General features: G+C 44.3%; 1 non-coding gene across 1 annotated transcript; it reads right to left on the reverse strand.

Annotated features, from left to right (window-relative positions):
- Nucleotides 1-3,884: 3,884 nt before the first annotated feature.
- trnaw-cca (transfer RNA tryptophan (anticodon CCA)) lies at nt 3,885-3,956 on the reverse strand. Its single transcript has one exon. It is a non-coding gene; the product is annotated as a tRNA-Trp (tRNA).
- Between the last annotated feature and the right edge of the window lie 22,998 nt (nt 3,957-26,954).

Raw genomic sequence — 26,954 nt, forward strand, 5'->3', positions numbered from 1 at the left:
TGTTTTTGTTTTCTGCTGGACTGCAATTGCCTCCCCTACACCCCATAACCACAACCCCATGGTAGCTCAGGGTTAGCACTGCTGCCTCATGGCACCAGGAACCCAGGAATAATTCCACTCTTGGGGCTCTGTGTGCAATTTATGGAAGGTAGGAAAATGGATCTGAGTGGGTTAGTCTTCGGAAGATCAGTGCAGATATGTTGGGATGAAGGACCTGTTTCCGCATTGTAGGAGTTCTACGATCCTATGAGCTTTGCTTTCAGTGGACACTGCTGCTCATCGAGCTCGGGACGGAACATTGCCAATGAAAAGATCCAGAGAAATCTAAGACTGCAAGACCATCAGAGCAGAAGTTCGGCCAATGGGTCCGTCGAGTCTACTCTGCCATTAGTTAGAGACAGAAGTAGTGCAAATGAGATTAGCTACAGTGTGGAAACAGGCCATTCGCCCCAAAACGTCCACACTGACCCCCCGAAGAGTAACCCATCCAGACCCATTTCCCTCTGACTAATGTACCTAACTCTATGGGCAATTAAGCATGGCCAATCCACATGAGCTGCACATCTTTGGACTATGGAAGGAAACAGGACCACCCAGAGAAAACCCACGCAGACATTGGGAGAATATGCAAACTCCTCACAGACAGTCACCCAAGGCTGGAATCAAACCTGGGACCCCGGCGCTGTGAGGCTGCAGTGGTAAACACTGAGCCACTACACATTACAACCCGAAGTCGGCAAGCAGGAGGTTGGGAGAATACAGCAAGCCAGGCAGCACCAGGATGTGGAGTAGTCAGCGTTTTGGGTATTAACCCTTCTTCAGGACTGAAACGTTGACTTCTCCATGAGAAACGATTTCCAGGAATGTTGCTGGGGGTTGGAGGGTTTGAGCTACAGGGAGAGGCTGAATAGCGTGGGGCTGTTTTCATTGGAGCATCGGAGGCAGTGAAGGGACCTAATAGCGGTTATAAAATCATGAGGGGCATGGACAGTGTAATAGACAATGTCCTTTCCTTGGGGTGGGGGAGTCCAGAACTAGAGGGCATAAGTTTAGGGTAAGAGGCGAAATATATTAAAGGGACAACTTCTTCAATCAGAGGGTGGTACATATATGAAATGAGCTGCCAGAGTATATCGGTCAGGTGCTGTCAAATGGCAGTAGATTAATCTGTCAAATGGGAGTAGATTAATATAGGATATCAGGTCAGCATGGACAAGTTGGAACGAAGGGTCTGTTTCCATGCTGTATGTGTCTCTGACGACTGGTCCTAATGTAACTTTAAAATAGAGTCCAAGTAACTTTGAATAGTTCAATCTTGTTGAGCTCACCTCCTGAAAAGTTTCAGATGAATCCCTCTGAGAGATACTGTTTAAACATGCTGAGTTGGACAAAGTATCCCATCAAGTTCAACACAAACCCAGAGTTGGAGAAGTCAGAAGTCAGAACATCAAGGGGACCAAAACTGATCACAATATTCCAGGTGCAGCCTCATCAATGTCCTGTATAACAACAACATAACTTGCCAACATCTATGCTCAATTCCCTAACTGATGAAGGCCAGTTTGCTGAAACCTTTCTTCACTGCCTTGTGGACCGATGTAATCAGAGATATAGGACCTACTTTAAACTGATCCACAATCCAGCTGCTGGGAGCACAGAAGTAGAGTAGTGCTGCGTGCGTGTGCTGGGTAGATAACCCAGAGGTCGATGGGTAAAAACCGTGTGATGCTATTGCTCAATGTCTCTGTAAGAAACTTTCATATACAAAGGTTCTCTGTTCTGTATCTTGCCTTTGCATCTGCTTGCCAACGCTTCAGTGGAGGCGTGGCCGCTGGAGCCCAGGAGTTCAACAATCCCCCGGAGCTGGAGGAAGGTCCAAGCTCCAATAAGCGGGGGAGTAAGGCTGGAAGCTGGATTTGCTCAAGGCTTGTATTTTTAACTCATTTAAATGGTACCTACTGTATGGGGCTATGGTTTACATTAAAACCGGAGGATCATATCAGAGTGTTTATATTTAGCAGTGGTGGTTGGTAAAATGCACTCTCTGGAGGAGCACTTTCTATGATGCTGCATTTCTTGCCTTCTGCCCTTCCCCCATTTGTTATCTCCCATCTTGATTTTATATTTTTTGGTCAAAATTAATTTCATATTAATCAGACTTGGTATTTATTCACTGTGTGGTATTAATTTGTTTGTTCGAATATTGTAAGTCAAAATTAATGCTGTATTTTAATTTCTGATGTCAGAGTTTGACATTGAATGTGCAGGTGTGAATACCAGTACGTTGTGAAAATAAATCAAGAACTTGTGGTTTTTAACAAAAAGAGCAGTTCACTGATATTCATGGCATCATCTCATTTGGGTGTGATGATTCAAATCTGACCAACAAGCCGTTTCATGCAGTCATCCAATTGAATAAAAAAATTCTTTAATTTAATTAAAGAAAATAACTCTGGCAGGCTAAGATTTATGCAATCTATTTATAAGATAATGTCCATTGCTCGCAATATGGTCCCATCCACATTGGGGAAACTGGACGCCAACTAGCGGAACATTTCAGGGAACAACTCTGGGACTCTAAATCTAAACGACACACCGTCCTGTGGCGGAACACTTTAACTTCCCCTCCCATTCCACCAAGGACATGCAAGTCCTGGGCCTCCTCCACTGCCAAATTCATGCTACCCGACACTTGTAGGAAAACACCTCAACTTCTGCTTCAGTACCCTCCAACCACATGGTATCAATGCAGATTTCATCAGTTTCCTTATTTCCTCTCCCCCACCTTGTCCCAGATCCAACCTTCCAATTCGACACCAACCTCTTGACCTGTCATACCTGTCCACCTATTTACTTCACCCTCATCTCTGACCTTTTACCATCAATCCCTACCTCCATCTACCTATTGCACTCCCAGCTGCCTTCCCTCCAGCCCCACTTCCTTCCCATTTATCTCTCAGCCCCCATGGGCCACCCTTTATTCCTGATGAAGAGCTTATGCTCTAAACCAAGACTGTGATGAAGCAACATCCTCAACAAATAGGAAATTGCTCCCAAGTCAGATTTCATTCCCTCTTCTGTTTCCCAGTTCTTTCAGAAATAAGGAATGTCTTTTTCTTCCACGAGAAAGTGGTCTTCCCCTTTGCGCTGTCTGAAGTGTTATCCCTCACCACTACTTCAAACACCTTTTAAGAATCCTTTCAACCTGTTTTTCTAACAATTGTGGAGGTGACCAAAAGCAAACATTTCACTTCTCCTCAATGCCCCATTTCTCCTCCTATGAGCCATTTTGTCCTGTTGTCTATGTTACAAACAGCCGAGTGCACTTGGTTTCTGAATTGAAATTTGGCCATTGAAGTGAACAGGATTAATATTTATCGATGGCTAGCTGTGTTTGCACTAACTGTAATTATCCACCAATACGACGTCTTTTGTTCCACCAAAACTGGAAACAATGATCTGTGTTTATATTGCAGTCGGATGTAGAACATCATCCCAGCAATCTTCACGTTATTATAGTTTACTGAGGCTATAACAGCATTACGGGGCAGTTTGATGTGACTCAAACCTGGATGGCAATCTCTAGATTATGTTGTAAAAATATCGGTATAATTTTATTCACACTGCACTGTCACCAACTAAACGAAGCGGCTGTGCGTTTAAATACCGTAATGAACAGTTTGTGTTCGACTTCTCACATTGCGGGGAGCTGAGCATTTACCCAAACAATGGGCACACCACCTCCCTGACACAGTGTTCACAAATCAAACTGACAGCAAAGATTCACGTGTGATCGAAAGTTTCCGCAAAGAAGATTTGACACGACCGATATACGGAAAAAAGGTACTCCTTTTTTGATTTGAAATGTTAGACGTTGACTGTAGTGAGCCGGACGTGATTTGAACACGCAACCTTCTGATCTGGAGTCAGACGCGCTACCGTTGCGCCACAAGCTCACGGACGGTTGGTACCCTCTATTCATGCTGAAGGGAAGTGATCGCACTACAATAATTTTACGTTCAAGTCTGTTCTGTTTCTCCCCCTTCTCTTCCAAGGGTTGGGATTGTCTTTCGATTTGCAGAAGTTGAGATGCTCTGGATGCTGTGATCCAGGGCAAACACAGGCTGGAGGACCTTCGGCTTAGAAATAGTGACGAGCATGTACGGTTATGTCAAGCTACAGGAGAACAAAATTGTGGCTCTACTCTTTTTTTTCCCTACTGGCATTTGACCACTTAAAATCTGTCAATAACAGCAGCATCTCTAGAGCATACTGCACATGCTCCTCGGTGCCAGCAAGGTCTATGCAGGTTAGCCGGTGTCTGCAAAAACTGCATGCTCGGCGCTGTCCCCGGAAATGGCTCGCGACCTTCATAGACCAATGGAGAGCATTGTCGGACTGGAAGGAAACTTATCCTCCTGCCAATCAGAGCCCCCTTACTGTCTGAATGTGGAAGGTGGACCATGTCATTCTGAAGCTGCTGCTGTTCCTCTCTCTGTAAATGAAGATTGAGCTTCACCCCAAACTGTAACTTCCTTCCTTTGTCCAACATCTGTGAGTATGGCACTCTTTTCTCACCATCTTTGTCCATTTATTTTTCATTCGGGGCTTCAGTTATTGACTTTCAGCAACTGAAACGGAAGAGTGAATCCGGGGGGCGGGGCAGACTCTGGAAATGTTGGAGAAATTACTACTGCAGATGCTGAAGATCAGAGTCGAGAGTGTGGTGTTGGAAAAGCACAACAGGTCAGGCAGCATCAAAGGAGGGTATGAAGGAACAGAGACTTTCAGCTTCTGTGGAATGAGAGAAAGAGTTCATTATAAATTAGCATTGATCAGATAGGCCAATGGGAGATGGAGTTTAATTTAGAGAAATACATTTTGGTCAAGCAATCCAGGCAGGACTGACTGGGGAGTGTTGCAGAATAAAGAGACCTTGGAGTGCAGGTTCATACTTCATTGAAAATGGAGCCTCAGGTAGACAGAATAGTGAAGGCAGTGTTTGGTATGCTTTCCATTATTGGTCGCAGCATTGAGTATGGGAGTTGGGAGTTTGGGAGTTGGCTGTGCAGGACATTGGTTAAGCCACATTTGAAATGCTGCATCCACTTCTTGTCTCCTTTCTATCGGAAAGATGTTGTGAAACTTTGAAAAGGATCAGAAAAGATTTACAAGGCTGTTGCCAGAGTTGGAGGGTTTCAATAGACAATAGACGCAGGAGTAGGCCATTTAGCCCTTCGAGCCTGCACCGCCATTCAATATGATCATGGCTGATCATTCCTAATCAGTATCCTCTTCCTGCCTTATCTCCATAACCCTTGATTCCACTATCTCTGAGAGCTCTCTCCAACTCTTCCTTAAATGAATCCAGAGACTGGGCCTCTACTGCCCTCTGGGGCAGAGCATTCCACACAGCCACCACTCTCTGGGTGAAGACGTTTCTCCTCATCTCTGTCCTAAATGGTCTACCCCATATTTTTAAGCTGTGTCCTCTGGTTCGGCACTCACCCATCAACGGAAACATGTTTCCTGCTGCCAGTGTCCAATCCTTTCATAATCTTATATGTCTCAATCAGATCCCCTCTCAGGCTTCTAAACTCAAGGGTAAACAAGACCAGTCGCTCCAGTCGTTCAGTGTGAGGTAATCCCGCCATTCCAGGAATTGACCTCGTGAACCTACGCTGCACTCCCTCAATAGCCAGAATGTCTTTCCTCAAATTTGGAGACCAGAACTGCACACAGTACTCCAGGTGTGGTCTCACCATGACCCTGTACAGCTGCAGAAGCACCTCTTTGCTTCTATACACAATCCCTCTTATTATGAAGGCCAGCATACTATTAGCCTTCTTCACTACCTGCTGTACCTGCATGCTTGCCTTCATTGACTGGTGTACAACAACACCCAGATCTCTCTGTACTGCCCCTTTCAGCTCCAAGGAGAGGCTGAGTAAGCCAGGGATATTTTTTCTCTGGAGGGTCAGAGGTTGAGGGGTGACCTTATAGAGATTTATAAAATTATGAAGGTCATGGATAGGATAAATAGACAAGGTTGTTTCCCTGGAGAGTCAGTGGGGGGGGGGGGGGGGGTGCGGGGGAAGAGACTGGAGACTAGAGACATAGGTTTTCAGTGAGAGGGGAAACATATAAGAGTTCTGAGGGGCAACTTTCCCACGCAGAGTGTGGTGCATTTAAGGAGTAAGCTGCCAGAGGAAGTGGTGGACACTCATACAATTGCAACATTTAAAAGGCATCTGGATGGGTTTATGAATAGGAAGGGTTTGGAGGGATATGGGTCAGGTGCTGGCAAGTGGGACTAGATTGGATTAGGATATCTGCTCCGCATGGACAGGTTCGAGTGAAGGATCTTTTTCTAAGTTATACATCTATGACTCTATTTGATTACAGATGCTGCTCCTCTCTCTGAATGAAGATTGAGCGTCACTCCAGACTGTAACTTTCTTCCTCTGTCCAATATCTGAGTACAATACTCTCTTTTATCAACCACGTTTTCAATTTTTTTTCATTCTGGGGTTCAATTGTTGACTTGCAGCAACTGAATGGAAAGCGAGTGAATCCAGGGAGGGGACAGACTGTGTCTCGATTGACAATGTAGACAGTCAGAAGGCTGGAAGAAAACAGCAAGCCAGGCAGCATCAGGAGGTGGAGAAGTCTACGTTTCAAGTGTTTCTTCAGGAAGGGGGATGGGTGTAGGACAAGATGCAGATAAAGGGGTGCCGGTAGCAAGGTGTTGAAGTGGGAATTGGTGAAGACAGAGGGTACAACCTGATGGTCGATGGGAGGAAGGAATCTGGTTGGTGGCAGGGAAGAGTGAATGGGAGGGGCAGAGGCCGTGAAGGGAGTTGGGGGATGGAGAACTCCATGTGGAAGATGAGGTGTTGTGGATTGGATCGTTGTGGTAATGAAGGAGGCCAAAGCTGGTCATGTCAGAAAGGGAGAGGGAAGAGGAATTAAAATGGGTGGTGACTGGGACATCTGGTCAGCCTCGACAGACCCTCTTGCCCTTCCTTGTTTTCGCAAAATGCAACCCCTGACTTTTATCCACACCTCTCTTATGCACATACTCTCTGACACATACACATCCCCAATACTCCCCCTCGCACAGGCTGATACTCCATAACACTCACTTCACCAAGCAAGCACACATGCAAAAACACACTCATGCACAAACTCACATGCAGACACCTGTGCTGCCCTGCATAGTTTGCAGAAATCTCTCTTCTCTTCAGAGAATCCCCAGAGTGTGGAAGCAGGTTACTCGACCCAATGAGTCCACCCAACCCTCCAGAAAGTAACTTCCCTACCCCCATTTCTCTACATTCATACCTGACTAATGCACCTTACCTGGACATCCCTGGGCACTATGGGTAATTTGAGCATGGCCAATCCACCCTAACCTGGACAAAGTTAAAAATCACATAACACCAAGCTATTTGGAAGCACTGGCTTTCGGCACGAAACTCTTTCATCAAGTGGTTGTGAAGAATAAGATCATAAGGGTCAGAATTTATGGAAAAACATTTCAGTGGTAGGACACTGCAATGATATATTGAACAAACCTGGATTATTAAGTCTTTCATGTTTTCAAATGGGTTGCAGGCATCATTAATATGTAAATCTCCAACTTCCTGTAAGGCACTTCTCAACATAACTTAAGGTTTTGTAACAAAAGATGACATCTCAGCTCAGACAATGCATACAATGTGTGAGGTCAGAGTCCAAACCTTGAATCAAACTGATTCTATTTCCAAAGTCAAATTTACAAAATATTATATGTATTGACTGCCAGCAGATTGTGCATTTTTAAGCAAAATAGGATGTATCTGCAAATAAAAATTCATCCCCATGGACTTCTGTGTGTATGCGCGCATGAGAGAAAGAAAGTCTGCTTCCGTGCAGTACATGTCTATCTCTATTTGATAAGATGCTTCATTTCTGGTGAAAATATTGTCAATCATAGCTGGGTACTAACAGTTAGATGTAAGGGAGAGAGGATCCTCAAGTTGGGCACAATCAGAATCCTGGGAGAGCCCTATTTCTGGTTTGCTTCCTAATGAACAGACATTAAGCACTAGCACCTATTTATTTCTCATGTTGTTGTTGTTTCATTTTTTCTTGTCTGATTCCCTGCTATGACTATACTTTTGTATCTGGTTGGTTGAGAGACTGGGAGATTGTGCATTGGACTTTGATTGACTGACTGAATAATTTATTGTTCCAGAAGGTGTAAAAAAAGAGGGGGTGGGGGTAAAAGCTTCAGCAGAAATCCAGTAGAGCTGAGAACAGATTGACATCTTATTCTGTGGGAACAGGGAGATCAGAGGACAGAGAAATGAGGACCTGAAATCAGAGCAGACACCAGACTACCCTGTGGTCAGTGCTTTGATTAGCCATGGCAACCCTCTACCTTTACCGAGCTTCCCATTTGACTACCCCCTCGATATTCAGGATCCAATCCTTGTCATCCTGAAGCCATGTTTCTGTGAGGAGCCTCAGATCATAATTATTCTCTTCAATGTGTGCAGACAATTCATTTACTTTTGTTACAGTGCAGCACACATGTTGAAACACCACTTTTTGTTTCCATTTTTGTGATCATTCAGAATCCAGTTTTGATTGCTGGTATATTTACTCTCCTTGTCCCTTTCTATCATTCTCTGATGTTAATTTCCCACATCAATACATTGCTCACCAGTCTTGATTTGGATTGACCAGGCTAAATTGCCCATCATGTCCAGGGATGTGCAGGTTAGCTGGGTTAGTCATGGGAAAGGCAGGGTTATAGTTTCATAGTAATACAAGCAGGAGTAAGCCATTTGGCCCATCCAGCCTGATCCGCCATTCATTAAGATAATGGTAAAACTATCTATCGTCTCAGCTCCTCCTCCCTGCATTATCCAACTATTCTTAATTAACCTACCATGTAAAAACCTAACCAACTGTGTCTTCAATATACTTAATGAGGCTGTCTCTACTGCTTCCTAGGGCAGAGAATTCCATAGATTGACTACTATCCAGGAAAAATAGTTCCTCCTCATCTCTGTCCAAAATCCAGTCCTCCAAATTATGTGGCCTAGTCTCATCCACCAGCAGAAATGTCTGGATAGTGTAGGGTTTCATCCCTACAGTGCAATGAATTCCCAGTTTCCACCAAAGTCCCCTACATAACTGGATATTAAATCTACCTACATCTAGGTGGATAGACTGGGACTTTTCTCACTGCAGCACAGGAGGTTGAGAGGTAACCTTAGAGATTTATAAAATCATGAGGGGGGTAGATGAGGTGAATGGTGGGTGTCATTCCCCACATGTGGGGATTTTAAGATTAGAGAGCAAACTTTGAAGGTGAGAGGAGAAAGATTTTAAAAAGACTTGAGGGGCAGCATTTTTTTAAAAAAGAGAGTGGTTTGTGTGTGGGATGAACATCCCGACACAGTAGTGGATGCAGGTAAAGTAACAACATTTAAAAGACATTTGGATAAGTACATGAATAGGAAAGGTTCAGAGGGATATGGGCCAAACACAGGCAGGTGTGACTAGTTCAGTTTGAGAACATAGTCAGCATGGATTAGTTGGACTGAAGGGTCTGTTTCTATGCTATATGACTCTATAACTGTTCTGTACTGGTCTTAAAAGCCATTTTCTCACCTTCCCCCATAAACATCCTCCTCTTTGTAGTTCAAAAATCAGATGAACTCTACCTTGAATATATTCAATAATTCCCTAACTGTATGCAGGCATCCCCACTTCTGAACTCAATTCCACTTGCGAATATACCACTTGCATTGCTCGCTGCACCTGACAACTGGCATTGACTGTTGTGGAAGGACGCTGAGGCTCCTTTGTACATCCACACGTCATTCCTGATGAAGGGCCCGTGCCCGAAACGTCAACTCTCCTGCTCGTCGAATGTTGACTGAGCATTTCCAGCACTACACTTTTCAACTCTGATCTCCAGCATCTGCTGTCCTCACTTTCTCCATATCCCAATATGTCACCATTTAAACAATGCACCTCTTTTCTGCATTTTTTTAACACCGCAAAGGCTCTAACTTCACATTGGGGTATTGTATTTGCCATGTGTTTGCCAATTGTAGTCTTCGGGGGACAGAGGGTAAACATGGGGAATGGTTCGCCGAGAGTCACAGCTGGGTCTGCAGAGGCCGACCTGACCTCCCAATCAACACCCATTTTAATTCCCCTTCCCACTCCCTTTCTGACATGACCATCTTAGGCCGCCTCCATTGCCACAACAAACCAAACTACAAATTGGAGGAACACCACCACATCTTCCACCTGGGCAGCCTACAGCCTGGAGGACTCAACACTGAGTTCTCCAATTTCAAATAACCTCCTTCCCCACTCCTCAAATCCCTTCCCAGGCTCATCCCCACCCCTCCCTGCCACCAACCAGATTCCTTCCTCCCAGTGACCAGTTTGTACTCTCTACCTGTCTCCACCTATCCCCAATTCACCACCCTGCTCCCAGCACACCCTTGTTCTGCAGCTCTCCCAACACCCACCCCCCAGTCCTGAACAAGGGTGACACCCAAAGCAAGGAACTTGTGCAATGCTCATTGACACAGAGGAACGTATGCAATATGCTCAGTGGCGATGCTGGTATTATTGACAGATTCTGAAGTGTCCAAATGCCAATAGGAGAAAAAAAAAGGTAGAACTTTCTTATGTCTTTTCCCTAGTGTAGGGGGTGAAGGTCTGCACTAAAGAGGCTCGGTTCAGGGTGAGAGCAGAAGGATATAAAAGGTACCTCAGGGGGCAACGTTTCCATGCAGAGGGTGGTGCGTGAATGGGATGAGCTGCCAGAGGAAGTGGTGGAGGCTGCTACAGTTAAAGCCCTTAAAAGGTCTCTGGATGGGTCTACGTGTAGGAAGGGTTTAGAGACAGATCAGCCAAGTGCTGGCAAGTGGGACTGGATTAATTTAGGATATCTGGTTGGCATGGACGGGTTGGACCGAAGGGTCTGTTTCCGTGCTGTACATCTCTACCATTCTAAATAATAAAATGTATACTTTGATAAATTACAAACTATATCCATGTTAATAAGGCTTAGTACACCACACACTTCACTAACCATTCTCAACAGGTCCTACCCCTTCAATGACTGAGGAACATCCGCCTCCAGAATGGTCACCGGCTCCTGCCTGCTGTACAGCCGGGCGGTGTGGCCGTGACACAGCAGCTGCACCAGGAAGGCGGCGGTGCCCAGTGACGGGTGTCTGCCCCCGGGGCCGCACGGCGCCATTTTCCTAACGGCCGCCCCTTCCCCGCTCGAGCGACTTCTCCTCCCAACCGCCTTCACCCCCGCGTGACGTCAGCTCAGGGGGATGGGCGGGGCCGGGGGAGCCTCACCGTCACCAAGTAACAGCCACCTCGCGCTACAACTGCTGCTCCCTGAAGCGGGAAATCTGCATTTTAAAAGGCCATTTAACGGGCTATTTCTGCAAATAGATTGAAATGGACAAGATTACATTTCAAAGGGATGTAGGCACATTCAAAGGGATATCTTAATATGCAAAATGACGCAGTCATATCTAAATGAATCTACATTTCGAAGAGATGTTACCCTATTTATAAGTAGAAATGACCCTTTAAGAGACAGTCATATCTCAAGGGGTAAATATACATTATCGAGAGGCAAGATTGCATTTAGAGGAACACAACACATTGAAAGGACGTAACTACATTTGAAGGGGCATTTTTATATTTAAAAAGACACATTGAAATCTCATAATTAAAAGTACATGGTAATATTTAGAAAGCATGACCATGTTTGAAATAATGCAGCCACTTTATAAGAAAAGGGATTTGGGTTGGGGCGCGGGGGAAGATTTAATTTTTAAGAAAGTAAGCAAGTTATTACGATTTGGAATGATCTTGAAGGGGTGATGGCACCAGTAAGTGGCAAACGTTAATACAAAATTCTTGAAAAGAAAATGTTTCCAGATATATGCGGATGCAGGGAAATAATTCAACAAAAGAGCCATTACAAATTTATGGAGCAAACAAAATCCTTTTGAGAGATATAAATGGGAGCATCAATATTTAAATAGGAATTCCAATTTTTGTTCTCCTCCCAAAATCTGTCTTGTCGGGGTGCAGTGTAAGCCAGCACAATTTGTTATGCCACAGTAGGACTTGCAACTCAACCTCATTGTGTCCTCACCCAATATTCATATCTGTGTGCTAAGCAGTCAAGGGAAAGAGGGGACGATGAAAAATACTGGTTTTGCCAGTGATGCTCACGTTCCATGAACAAATAAAACAGATCATGGTGCTGCCATCACTGCATGGGTCAGAATTAAATGATCAGAAAAATTCTGAACTCACTACAAACAGTTTGTGCACAATGCTGTTATTTCTACTTATTTTGATTGCGATTTAGTCTGTACCAAATTAAGAGCAGCCTTGGTTTACGTTTCATTGGCAATTCTACATGTTGACTTTCTATTATAAAAAAATTAAAGAGATTGTGATATGTATTTAAATTAATCTTCAGATTGTTCACAACTGAATGACATTACCAGACTGAAAATTCACAGCCTAAAAAATGTTTTGGCATTTGATGAAGTTATTTGGGCAATAGCAAATGAAATATCAAAGAAATACAAAGTTATGAGGAGGGATACATATCTTGTTTAATCAAGCACAATGGCAGAGCAGAGAATTTCAGAAATGCACAATAAATATTCAGTGTACCCCTTATTCAACTCATTCAAGAACTTCAAATTGTGTTTGAGGCAATTCAATGGCAAATGGCAACATTTGTTTGTTAATATATTCACAATTTATGGTGAGTGTAATTTGATAAATAATCTATGTTTAATCCCAAATGGAGCAATTAAGTGCAAAGTTACTTTCAACCATTTAATAAAACACTGCAAATTATATTTCATATGAAAATACAATTGTTTTATAAATTTCTTACAAAGGAAATATATTAAACAAAATAGCTTTCCTGGGTGTCAATATTTACAGCAGTTAAGCAGCTTTATTTGGCAATCGACCAACTAATTGAAATAATTTCAGAATAAATTAGCTGTTTCATTATTATACATTGAGATATTTTAATTAAAATGTCACAAAGGAAATCTTTAACACAAAGCAAAAGTTAGATAAAATACAAAAGTATCTTGCAGAATTCACTTCAAATCATATCTGTTGAATCACAAAAAGATGATGCTCAATGTACTAACTGATGGACAAACATTGTAAAGAATGTATATATCTCAATTATATCTTAAATGAATATTTACTCTCCCTTGGACAACAACAACTGAAAGTTTTTTAACAAATTGACAACTACAATAGCAAAGCTTTAGAAAATCCACCACTGAGCCAAATCTTGCAGAAAAGTTTTTTTCAGGAAATCCTTTAAAGATTTCAGGCTTCTCCAGCTTCAATTAGCTGAAGAAGAAAAAAAATGCATCTGGTTGGAGACATGAATAGAAAAGAATCAGAGGGATATGGATCAAATGTATCCCGAGATTAATTTAGGATATTTGGTTGTCTGGACTGAAGGGTTTGCTTCTGTGCTCTACAATGCTATGACTCTATTTCTACATAGTCAGAATCAATTTCACAAAACTAGGATTAGGCCATTCATCCTTTACAGCCTGTCTTGGGCTGTGGCCTAACTGCGCACGTTTCGATGCAAGTTTCAGAAAGATTTCAGCAGTTCTTTTCAAAAAGTGAACATATATTCAGAAACATTGTTAAAGTCTGAAAGTATCAATGTAACTATTCTCAATGTTAAAGATCAGCCATTTCAGAAAGTAATTTAAATGTAGAGCTTTTCTAACAATAGGTGTGAAGTCTGTCTGTGTCCCAATATCGAGTCAGACTGACATTGTTGTTCGAAAAGCTCTGCATTTAAATGACATTCTTGAAGGTAATTTAAAACAAGTTCTGGGATTAATGTCCCAACGAACAGAAGCCCATTCTGAAATATGAAAGATTTAATCTAAAATTGTTTAGTGAAGGACATCTCCATGACCGTGGACTCCTTTGGCTATAAATTCTGTGATCACGATCTTATTGTCCCTGACCACCTGATGAAAGACCAACACTCTGAAATGGAGTGATCAGTAAAAATGTCTCATTTGGATCACCCAAGGTTAGAAATGGAAGCATATCTCTTCAAGGTTACAGTTTGATTTGCCCTTTCAACGTTCTTGAAATGTACGGTGTTCCATTGTAGTGTTCAATTCTGATCCATTAAAATCAGAATCCAGTCTCATCTGAGTGCAGAACCAACTCAACTGACGGAACAAACAAAAACTTCTCGGTTTGCTTTTTAGATGTGACATCTTCTCTCCCTCCCTCTCTGGTGACCCAACAGGACTACCAGAGCTGGAAGTACCACTCTCGAAATACAATTACTGACCTACAGTTTTCTTGTGCTGCTGAACATAAGGATTTAAAAGCTGCTAGCCTGATCTCTCACAAAAGCACAAAAACAGACTGCTCACCCCTGTCTGCATAGAGGAGAAATTTCAGGTGGAACAGATCACAAAATAACTGTTACCAGTCCCACAACACGTGTTTCCCATGGACAAAGTTAAAAATCTCACAACACCAGGTTATAAACCAACAGATTTATTTGGAAACACTAACGTTTGGAGCACCGCTCTTTTATCAGGTTGGTTGTGGAGAATGAGATCATGTTCGTGGAATTTATAGCCAAAGGAGTCCAGTGTCATGGAGATGTCATATATTAAACAATTTTAGATTAAATCTTTCAACTTTTTAGAATGGGTTTCTGCTCTTTAGCATGTTAATTCCAGAACTGGTTTTTAATTACCTTCTCAAAAAGTCATTCAAATGCAGAGCTTTTCTAACAATAGGTGTGAATTCTGTCTGGGTCCCAGTGTTGAGTCAGACAGACATTTTTCTTAGAAATGTTGTGCATTTAAATTACATTCTTGAGAAGGTAGTTTTTAGATTAGGGTGTAGATTAGGCTGGATTGGCCATGCTAAATTCCCCTTATTGTTCAGGATATGCAAGGTAGGGGGGATTAGATATGAGAAATATGAAGTAAGGGAGTGGGTCTGGGTGGCAATGGTGCTAAATGCCTTCTTAACCATCCAGTCTACCAGTTCTTTGCAGGTTGCATCACTATGTATCTGAACCCTCTTATGTCTCTGTTTTAACTATACAAGCCCTGTCCCTTCCTTGTTTTAGCAAAATGCAACCCCTTGCTTTTATTCATACCTCTCTCATATACGCACACCCTAACACTCTCACACACTCACAGATTTATACTCCATCACACTCAACCAAGCATGCACACACTCTTACATGCACTCTCACATACAAACTCACATGCACACACACACACACACACACACACACACAACTCCATAGAGTGAATTTTTATTGGCAGGATATTTGCAGATACTTTCAATTTTGCACACAAAGCACACAATCTACAGGCAGTCAATGCATGTAATATTTTATATATTCCTACTTTAAAAACAGAACTAGTCTGATTCAAGATTGGGATACTGACAGACTCGAACCTCACAACTTTAATGTATTGTGTGAGCTGAGATGTCACTTTTTTTAAAAAATATAAAACCATAAGTCATCTCAAGAACATGACTTAGATGTTGTTCTTGGAGTAACATATTAATGAACCGAAACCTACAACCCATTCTAAAAGATATCAGTTGCATGACACTGTGAATCTTGCTATAAGATCTATGTCTTATGATCCTGCTCCACAGCTACCTGTGGAAGGAGCAGCACTCCGAAAGCGAGTGCTTCCGAATAAACCTGTTGGGACTATAACCTGGTTTTGTGTGATTTTTAACTTTATCCACCCCAGTGGTTTCTAGTGAACACAGCCCATACCTCCCAGTAAACTTTACAATGCCAATGAAACAACACAGTACCTGCACTCCTGAAAAATTTACAATTTCTAATGCTACTAGCTACCCATTCACTGCTCCATCTGATACACAACATTGCAAACTTAGTGCAGGAGGCTGAAAGAAATGAACAGCTTCAAAACAAAAATCCTCTTGGAGCTCAAAACTTTGAATGAGAGTCTGAGCCCGCGGTGAGTTCAGGTAATCTTTATTGTGACCCAACTTTGTTCAAGCTTCAGATCCTCCAGTAAAAAGGTGTAGAAAAAGTAGCTGCTTTTTAAACACCTCAAGGTCAAAGCACACATAATCATCACACCCACCCACTCTGGGTCTGGAGATTGGAGGAATCGCTGAACCCCTTTCTGCACTCAGGGCAGCTGAAAGGCCACTCCCCTGTGTGAACCCTCTGGTGTCTCAGCAGGATGGAGGAATTGCTGAAGGCCTTCCCGCACTCGGTGCAGGGGAATGGCCTCTCTCCCATATGGATCTGCTGGTGGGTCAGCAGAGTGGTGGAATTGCTGAAGGCCTTCCTGCACTTGGGGCAGCTGAAGGGCTTCTCCCCAGTGTGGAGACACTGGTGCTTCCACAAGTTGCTCACCTGACTAAATCCCTTCCCACACTCGGGGCAGCTGTCGGGCCTCTCCCCCGTGTGGACCCGCCAGTGGGTCAGCAGGTCAGAGGAATGTCAGAACGCCTTCTTGCACTCGGAGCAAGAAAATGGCCTCTCACCAGTGTGGAGTCGCTTGTGGGTCTGGAGGTTGAAAGAATTGCTGAAGGCCTTCCCGCACTCGGGACACGGAACAGCCTCTCCCCTGTGTGGACCCGCTGGTGAGTCTGCAGGGCAGAGGCCTGCGTAAAGCCCTTCCCACAGTCAGGGCAGCTGAAGGGCCTCTCTCTGGTGTGACTGCGCCGATGAGTCTCCAGGGCAGATGGGACACAGAAGACCTTCCCGCAGTCACCACACTTCCATGGTTTCTCCACACGGCTGGATTCCTCAGATTTCTCCATGACCGAAGCCTCAGCCACACACAAACGCATGTAGAGCCCCTTCGCACCATGATTTCCTCTTAACAGGCGGTATAGCTGTTACACGCTCCACACTCAGTGCACTGCAACAGTAGGTCTATCCAGTCCCACTGATACTGGAAATGTCCTCAAACAGGAACCAAAAAGCTTCTCACAGAATCTCAGTCAAAAATCGTTGTGGTCCTGATGGATTGAGTGACCATCAGACATTGACACCAAAGTGAGGACTGCTGACTCTGGTGAGTCACTGTCAAAACGTATGGCACTGGAAAAGCACAGCAGGTCAGGCAGCATCCGAGGAGGAGAGTTGACATTACAGTTAATTTTGAAACTTCTGTCTTCAGATCTTCAAATACTGTAAAAAGAGAATATAAAGCCATCACTGTCAGTTCTGCTTTCTGCAGAACATTCTTTTCTTTTATTATTCCACAAAACTGAAAGCGTCATCCCATTTTCTCTCTCTCTCCCCGTGTTCTGACTCCACTTTAACTAATTCTCCTGAAGGTGCTGATTCAGGATTTTACAGGTGCAGAAAAGCAAAAACGTCAAGGCTTATCTCTCTGAAACTCCACCTGAAAGCTAATGTCTTTCACGTCATTGGCATAATGCTGAGAGTGAGCAGGTCTGATTTGGAAAGCAAAATCAAGTGTGCCAATTCAGGTTGAGCCTGCAATGCAGCTTCTTGAGGAACAACCTCAAGAAATGGTTAATGTCCCCGGGAAGGGGAGCATAATGAGACTTCAAGGTATTAACACCGACACCAGAGAGAGAGTAACTGAACATACAGACGTGGCAAATGTTAGTGGAAAGCCAGAATCATAGAGATATACACACAGAAACAGACACAGGCATTTCAGTCAAACTATTCTGTGCTGACCAGATATCCTAAATTAATCTAGTCACATTTGCCAGCACGTGCTCCCTGGCCCTCTGAACCGTTCGTTTTGATACAGCATTTAAAAGGCATCTGGACGGGTGTAATTGTACCAGCCTCCACTACTTTCTCTGGCAGGTCATTCCGGACACACATTCACACCCGCCCAAACCTTGTGAAAAAGTTGCTTCCTTAGGTCTCTTTTAAATCTCCACGCCCCCTCCCCCGCCGCCCTCACCCTAAACGAATCACCCTCTAGTTCTGGACTCCCCCACCCCAAGGAAAAGACCATGTCTATTTACCCTATCCATGCTCCTTATGACTTTATAAAAGTCTATAAGGTTACCCCTAAGATTCTGGCGCGGGCTGGGGAAAACAGCCCCACCCTATCCTTCCGTCCCTCCCTCACCCGGGCAATTAAGGCACATACCTGAGTTTGCAGAGTCTGCTCCCTCCCTGGATTCACTCCAGTTCCTACCAGTGAACAGATTTTCTCCCTCTTAGATTGAACAGTTGCTCAGCGAAAGGGTTTTACTCTGAAACGAGCAGAGCCACTTCCGCGTTGTGACGGCATCGATGTGTCGATGCGGGAGAAGGAGAGACAGGAAGGGGAGGAGCGAACAGCGGGGAGGGGGCGGAGCGACAGGGCAGAGAAACGATTGGGGTCAGGGGCGGGGCGATTGGGTGGAGCGAGAGGCGGGTACGGAGGCGGAGTGCGGCCGGGACAGTGGGAGGAGCAAGTGTCGAGGGACGGCCTACGAGACAGGGCGTGACGAGTCAAAGGGGCGGGGCGAACGGCTGCTCTGCACTGCGCCTGCTCCGGATTGACAGGCCACATTGTTCTGCACAGTTTTCAAAAATCTTTTCCCTTCACAGAATCCGCACAATGTAGAAGCAGGTCACCCGGCCCAATGAGACCACACCGACCCTCCGAAGGGTAACCCACCCACATCCATTCCCTTTCCTCTCCTGCCCGATATTTACCCTCCGAATAGACCTCACCTGCACGTACCTGGGCACTATGGGTAATTTAACATGGCGAATCCACCCTAATCTGTACAACCCTGGACCATATGGGGCAATTTAGCATGGCCAATCCACCCTCACCCTTCACAGATTAACTACTCTCCGGGATAAAAACAGCTCCTCCTCATCTCTACCTTAAATCTACTCCCCCTAATTTTATGACCGTGTCTCATCCACCAGCAGAAACTAGGCAGGGAGCTGGTGGGCGTGGGTCTGGATGGTATGCTCTTCACAGGAGTTGAATGGCCTACTTCCACACTGTAGAGATTGAATGATTTATTGCAGTCGTGTTTGCCCCGGATCACAGCGCGCAGAACCTCCCACCTTCCACCAAATCAAAAGACAACTCCCCTCTGCCCTCTGGTATGTGTGTTATCTGTCTGCTTAATCGTTTCCAGTGAATACGGCCCAAACCCCGTTGCTGTCAGTAAACTTTAAAATGCTCAGGAAACAATGTAATACCTGCGGTATTGAAAACCGTAAGGTGTCTAATGATAACAGTGACTGATTCACTCCTTCTGATGTACAGCAGTAGAAATACAATGTTGGAGACTGAAAGAAATTAGCAGTTTAAAACAAGAACCCACCTAACCCTTCACTTAGCACCCCACTCAGCACACTGTACTTACTGCCGGTAAACCTTAAAGCACTTCATCCCCACAGTGCAATGGATTCCCACTTTCCACTAAAATTCTGGATGTACTCATTCACTCAGTTGCTGTCCCACAAATTAAAGATTTTACTTAAACTTGTTCTGTGCAACGAACCAGAATTGATCAGGGACCTCGAAGTGAAGGAGCCATTGAGAAGTAGTGACCATAGTACAATACGCTTCAATTTGAGAGGGAGAGGGTACAATCGGAAGTGACGATATTTCTGTTGAATAAAGGGAACCATGGAGCTATGAGCGAGGAGCTGGCCAAAGTTCAATAGTGCAATACCTTGGCAGGGATGACAGTGGAGGAACAATGGCAGATATTTCTGTGTATAATGCAGAAGATGCAGGAGCAGTTCATTCCAAAAAGGAAGAAAGATCCTAGGAGGAGGCATGGGTGGCTGTGGCTCACGAGGGAAGTTAAGAAACATATAAAGTTAAAAGAGAAAAAGTATAACATAGCAAAGATAAGTGGGAAAAGGGAGAACTGGGAAGCTTTTAAAGAACAACAGAGGATTACTAAGAAGGAAATACGCAGAGAAAAAATGAGGTACGAAGGTAAACTGGCCAAAAATATAAAGGAGGATAGTAAAAGCTTTTTTAGGTATTTGAAAGGCAAAGAAATGGTTAAGACTAAAATTGGGCCCTTGAAGACAGAAACAGGGGAATATATTACGGGGAACAAAGAAATGGCAGAAGAATTGAATTGGTACTTCAGATCTGTGTTCACTGGGGAAGACACAAGCAATCTCCCTGAAGTAACAGTGGCTGAAGGACCTGAACTTAAGAGAATTTATATTTGCCAGGAATTGGTGTTGGAGAGACTGTTAGGTCTGAAGGTTGATAAGTCCCCTGGGTCTGATGGTCTACATCCCAGGGTACTGAAGGAGGTGGCTCCAGAAATCGTGGATGCATTGGTGATTATATTCCAGAGTTCGATAGATTCGGGATCAGTTCCTGCGGATTGGAGGGTGGCTAATGTTGTACCACTTTTTAAGAAAGGTGGGAGAGAGAAAACAGGAAAATATAGAGCAGTTAGTCTGACCTCAGTGGTGGGAAAGATGCTTGAGTCTATTAGAGGGGATGAAATTACGACACATCTGGATAGTAGTAACAGAATAGGTCAGAGTCAGCATGGATTTATGAAGGGGAAGTCATGCTTGACTAATCTTCTGGAATTTTTTAAGGATGTAACTTTGAAGAAGGATGAGGTAGATCCAGTAGATGTAGTGTACCTGGACTTTCAGAAAGCTTTTGATAAAGTGCCACATAGGAGGTTAGTGAGCAGAATTAGGGCACATGCTATTGGGGGAAAAGTACTAACTTGGATTGAAAGTTAGTAGGTTGGCTGACAGGAAACAAAGAGTAGTGACAAATGGCTCCATTTCGGAATGGCAGGCAGTGACCAGTGGGGTACCGCAGGGACCAGTGCTGCGACTGCAGCTTTTTACAATATATATTAATGATATAGAAGATGGTATTAGTAATAACATTAGCAAATTTGCTGATGATACAAAGCTGGGTGGCAGGGTGAATTGTGAGGAGGATGTTAGGAGATTACAGGGTGACCTGGACAGGGTTAGGTGAGTAGTCAGAAGCATGGCAGATGCAGTTTAATGTGGATAAATGTATGGTTATCCACTTTGGTGGCAAGAACAGGAAGCAGATTACTACCTAAATGGAATCAACTTAGGTAAAGGGGCAGTACAAAGAGATCTGGGTGTTCTTGTACACCAGTCAATGAAGGTAAGCATGCAGGTACAGCAGGTAGTGAAGAAGGCTAATAGCATGCTGGCCTTCTAACAAGAGGGATTGAATATAGAAGCAAAGAGGTTTTTCTGCAGCTGTACAGGGCCCTGGTGAGACCACACCTGGAGTATTGTGTGCAGTTCTGGTCTCCAAATTTGAGGAAAAACATTCTGGCTATTGAGGGAGTGCAGCATAGGTTCACTAGGTCAATTCCTTGAATGGCGGGACTACCTTACACTGAAAGATTGGAGCAACTGGGCTTGTATACCCTTGAGTTTAGAAGGGATCTGATTGAGACATATAAGATTATTAAACGATTGGACACTCTGGAGGCAGGGAACATGTTTCCGCTGATGGGTGAGTGCCGAACCAGAGGACACAGCTTAAAAATACGGGGTAGACCATTTAGGACAGAGATGAGGAGAAACGTCTTCACCCAGAGAGTGGTGGCTTTGTGGAATGCTCTGCCCCAGGGGGCAGTGGAGGCCCAGTCTCTGGATTCATTTAAGAAAGAGTTGGATAGAGCTCTCAAGGATAGTGGAATCGAGTTTTATGGAGCTAAGGCAGGAACAGGATACTGATTAAGGATGATCGGCTATGATCATATTGAAAGGTGGTGCAGGCTCGAAGGGCAGAATGGCCTACTCATGCATCTATTGACTATTGCTCCCAGTAAGGGCAAAACATCTTTGAAATGTGCTCTGAAAGTGCTCTGACTCTACTGCTTTCAGCAAAGCTGATTAGAGTTACAAAGCATGAAAACAAACCCTTCGGCCCAGCTTGTCATGCCAACCAAATATTCTAAATTAACCTAGTCGCATTTGGCCCAAATCCCTCTAAATCCTTCCTATTTATGTACCTATCCAGATGCCTTTTAAATGTTGTCATTATCTGGTAGTTTGTTACACACGTGCACCATCCTCTGCACGAAAACCTTGCCGGTCACGTCCCTTTTAAAACATTCCCCTCTCACCTCAAACATATGCTCTCTAGATTTGGACTCCCCTACCCTGGGGAAAAGTGCTTGGGTATTTACCCTATCCATGCCCCTCTTAAACATCTATAAGATCACCCCATAGCCTCCAATTCTCCAGGGAAAATATCCCTGGCCTCTTCAGCCTCTCACTATAGGTCACAAGCATGGCAACAGCCTTGTATATCTTCTCCAACCACTTCCAAAGTTTCACAATCTCTTTGCTATAGCAGGGGGAGACCAGAACTGAACACAGTATTCTAAAAGTGGCCTAAACAATGTCTTATACAACTGCAAAATGCAGCACCTCTCATTTTTCTAAATTAAACTCCATCTGCCACTCATCGGCCCATTGGCCCACCTGAACAAATCTAATTTATAATGAACTCTCTTTCCTCTCTTATTCCCTAGAAGCTGAAAATCTCCATCCCACATACTCTCTTTCCATTTGCCGAAACTAATCCCTGCTGTACCTCATCCTGAAGGGTCTGCTTCATGCTGACTAACAGCCCACATTCAGGAGAGATCTAATTGAAACACAGAGAATACTGAATGGCCTGGATACAGTGGACGTTGGGAAGATGTTTCCGTTGGTAGGAGAGACTCGGACCCGAGGGCACAGCCTCAGAGTAAAGAGAAGGCCTTTTAGAACATAGATAAACATAAAACTCTTCAGTCAGATAGTGGTGAATCTATGAAATTCATTGCCACAGAAGGTTACAGAGGCTAGGTCACTGAGTATATTTAAGACTGAGACATATGTTCTTGAGTGCCAAGGGGATAGAAGGTTATGGAGAGAAAGCAAGAGAATGGGATTGAGAAACCTATGAGCCACAATTGAATGGTATGAGCAGACTTGATGGGCTGAATGGCCTACTCTCTGCTCCTATGTCTTATAGTCTCTTGCTGTCCTGGACACAGAGTGAGAACTGGGAACAGGAGTCAGCCATTTGGTTTTTTGAGCCTGCATAAGCATTGAACAGATCATAATGGATATGAATCTAACTACATCTAAGTGGATAGGCTGGGACTTTTTCACTGGAGCACAGCAGGCTGCGAGGTGACCTTATAGAGGTTTATAAAATCATGAAGGATATAGATGAGGTGAATGGTGGGTCTTCTTTCTCTAGGGTGGTTTCAAGATTAGGGAGCAAAGTTTGACAGTGAGTGGAGAAAGATTTTAAAAAGACATGAGGGGCACCAGTTTGTTTTAAAAAAAACACACAGCATGGTTTGTGTGTGGAATAAATGTCCAGAGGAAGGATGCAGGTACCGTAACAACGTTTCAAAGAAATTTGGACAAGTACATGAATAGGAAATGTTTGGAGGGATATGGGCCAAACACAGGCACTGGGACTAATTTAGTTTGAAAACATAGTCAGCATGGACTAGTTGGACTGAAACTGTTCTAAAACCATTTCCTTGCCTTCCCCCATAAACATCCACTTATTTGTTGTTCAAAAATCAGACAAACACAGACTTGAATACACTCAATGACCCCCTAACTGCAGGAAGACATCCCACTTCTGAACTCAATTCCTCTTGTTAAAATACTACTTGCCTTGCTGATTGCTTGCTGCCCCTGTCTGACAACTGGTATTGACTGGTTTCAATTACATTCACACATCATTCCTGGTGAAGGACTCATGCCCAAAACGTCAACTCTCCTACTCCTTGAATGCTGCCTGACCTGCTGTGCTTTTCCAGTGACACACTTTTCGACTCTGATCTCCAGCATCTGCAGTCCTCACTTTCTCCACACCCCAATACATCACCATTTAAACAATACACCTCCTTTCTGCTTTTTTTTCACAGCAGAGGCTATAATTTTACATTGTGGTACTGCATTTGCCATGTGTTTGCCAATTGTGGACTTCTCTACATCGGGGAGACTTGGAGAACAGCATCGTGCCTGGGCCCGCAGAGGCCGACCGGACCTCCCAGTCACCAGCCATTTTAATTCCCCTTCCCACTCCCTTTCTGACATAACCATCTTTGGCCTCCTCCCTTACCACAATGAATCAAACTGTAAAATTGGGAACAACATTTCATCTTCCGCCCGGGCTGCGTAGAGTTGGGAGGACTCAACATTGGGGAACTCAATTTCAAATAAGCTCCCTATCTTTCGAGCTCCTCCTCCTCCCTGCCATCAACCAGATTCCTTCCTCTCATTGATGGGGGCTAGAGGGTGGGGCTAGGGAGAACAGAAAGAGAATGGACGGGGGCTGGGAGAATAGAGAGAATGGACGGGGGCTGGGTGGAGCTGTGGAGAACAGAGAGAGAGAATGGACGGGGGAGCAGAGGGTGAGGGAGAGGAGAAGGACTTGGGGGGGGGGGGGGAGAGAAAGGCCTGCAGGGCAGAGCATGGGGGACCCAGAGAATGGGGGGGGAAGGGTCTGAGAGGGAGAATGTGGGGCTAGAGTGTTGGGGGGGCAGGAGAGAGAATGGTGTGGGGTGCAGAATGTGAGGAGACACAGAGAATGGACGGGGGAAGAGGATGGATGGAGAGAGAGAATGAGTGGCAAGGAGAGGGTGGGGGCGGTGGAAGAATGGGCAGCAGAGAGTTGGTGGAGAGAGAATAGACAGGGAACAGAGAGATGGAGAGCAGAGGGTGAGGGGAGAGAGGGAGGATAGATGGGGTCAGAGGGCGGGGAGAGGGAAATGGACATGGGGCACTGTGGGTGGCAGAGTGGAAATGGACAGGAGGAGCTGTGGATGGACAGGGGGTGCTGAGGGGGGGGGGAATGGAAAGGAGGTACTGTGGGTAGCAAGAAGGGAATAAGTGACCTCAAGGACAGTCTTCTTGTGGTGGTGGTGGTGGTGGTGCTGGTGATAGTACAGGGAAGTGGTGGAGGTGGGTACAAGTACAATATTGAAAAGGCACCTGGGAGGGATATGGGCCAAAGGCCGGAACCTGGGACTGGGTCAGCTTGGGACATCTGGTCAGCATGGATGAGTTCAACCAAAGGGTCTGTTTCCGTGCAGCGTGTCTCTAGATGTCTATAACTCTATGAATGAAACCAGACCATTCTACTGATAATCCTCCTGCCGGACTTTTGTAGTGCACCCAGTTGTAGGAGATTTGTGGTGGGTATAAGTGGCACATGTCTCCTATCATGGGAATTCTGGAAAATATAAAAGGGCTGTTAAAAGTACTTCAACCTTGGGAACACTGGGTCTTGTGGAAGCAGGGCATTTGACAAACCTTTTCAGAGAAATTTCCTCCAACTGGTGGACTATAGACAGTTTTCCCACAGAACATTACACAGATATTAAGAATGTTACCTTCTGTAAAACATTTTCCTGAAAACTGCAGAAGAATTCAACTTGCTAATGTGAAACAAATGTTGGAGAGTAAGGAAACTGCCAAGATCAAAAGGCTGACGAATGTCAACATTTATCAGATTGTTTCGGGAACAGAAAAACCTGCACTGGAGACACCCTGAAGAGGGTTGTCTCATACCTGTTCCTTCAATTAGTTTTGTATGTCTTAATTGTTAAGTCATACCTAGCACATGGATAGATGGCTATGGTTTGTGGAGGTCAGTCATCTCGGCTTCAGGACAACTCTGCAGGAGTTCATAGGCCAAACCATCTTCATCAATGACCTTCCTCCATCATAAGTTCAGAAGTTGAGATGTTGCAATAATTGCAGATGTGCAGCACTATAAACAACTCCTCATAAACTGAAGCAGTTCAGTTTGAAATGCTACAAGATCTTAACCATATCCAATGGGCTGATGAGTGGCAAGTAACATGAATGCCACGCAAATGTCACACAATGACTCATCCCCAAAATAGATAATCTGACCACTGACCTGTGATATCAACAATGTTACTGTCATTAAATACCCCACGATCAACATCCTTGGGGTCTACCATTGAACAGAAACTCAACTAGATGAACCATATAAACACAGTGGCTACAAGAGCAGGTCAGAGGCCAGAAATACTGCAGTGAGTAACTCACCTCCTGACTCTCCAAAATGTGTTCCAACTTCTACAAGCCACAAGTCAGCAGTGTAATGGAATACTCCCCACTAGCTTGGATGGGGTTGTAGCTTTAACTGTATTTGAAACGCTTCATACCATCTAGGTCAATGTTGCCTGCTTGATTGGTACCATATCCACTGTTCAGAAGCAGTAGTGTGTAGTATCTACAAGAGGCACTGCAAAAATTTACCAAAGCACCTTACAAATTGCCTTTCAAACTAACAACCACTTCCATCTAGAAGGACCAGGAAAACAGGTACAGGGGAACACAACCTCTTGCAAGTACTCCTCTAAGCCACTCACTATCTTGACTTGGAAACGTATTACTGTTCCTTCAGTGTCACTGGTCCAAATCCTGGAATTCCTTCCCTCAAGACATTGTGGGTCATCGTACAGGATGTGGACTGCAAAGGTTCAAGAAGGCAGCTCACCATCAAATTCTCAAGGAGATCCAAATGCTGGCCAGCCAGCGACGCCCATGTACCAGAAGTAGATTTTAATAAATTATTGACAGCGGGTTGGAATCTGCAAACTAAAGAAAATCAACGTTAAGAAGGGTCAGATGGAGAGCATTGATTCGGTGCTTATTTGAGAACAGATCAAGAGCGATTATACTGACACTGAATTGGAACTAGAGTTTAGAGTTAAACACCTGCAGTGTTGCACTCAATGCATAAATCTAAAATCGCTGAAAGAATTGTCTCTGACGTGTACTTCATTAACACATGAATAGGACAATTAAGAAGGCA

This window comes from Chiloscyllium punctatum, chromosome 36 (assembly GCF_047496795.1).
Source record: "Chiloscyllium punctatum isolate Juve2018m chromosome 36, sChiPun1.3, whole genome shotgun sequence".
Lineage (NCBI taxonomy): Eukaryota > Metazoa > Chordata > Chondrichthyes > Orectolobiformes > Hemiscylliidae > Chiloscyllium > Chiloscyllium punctatum.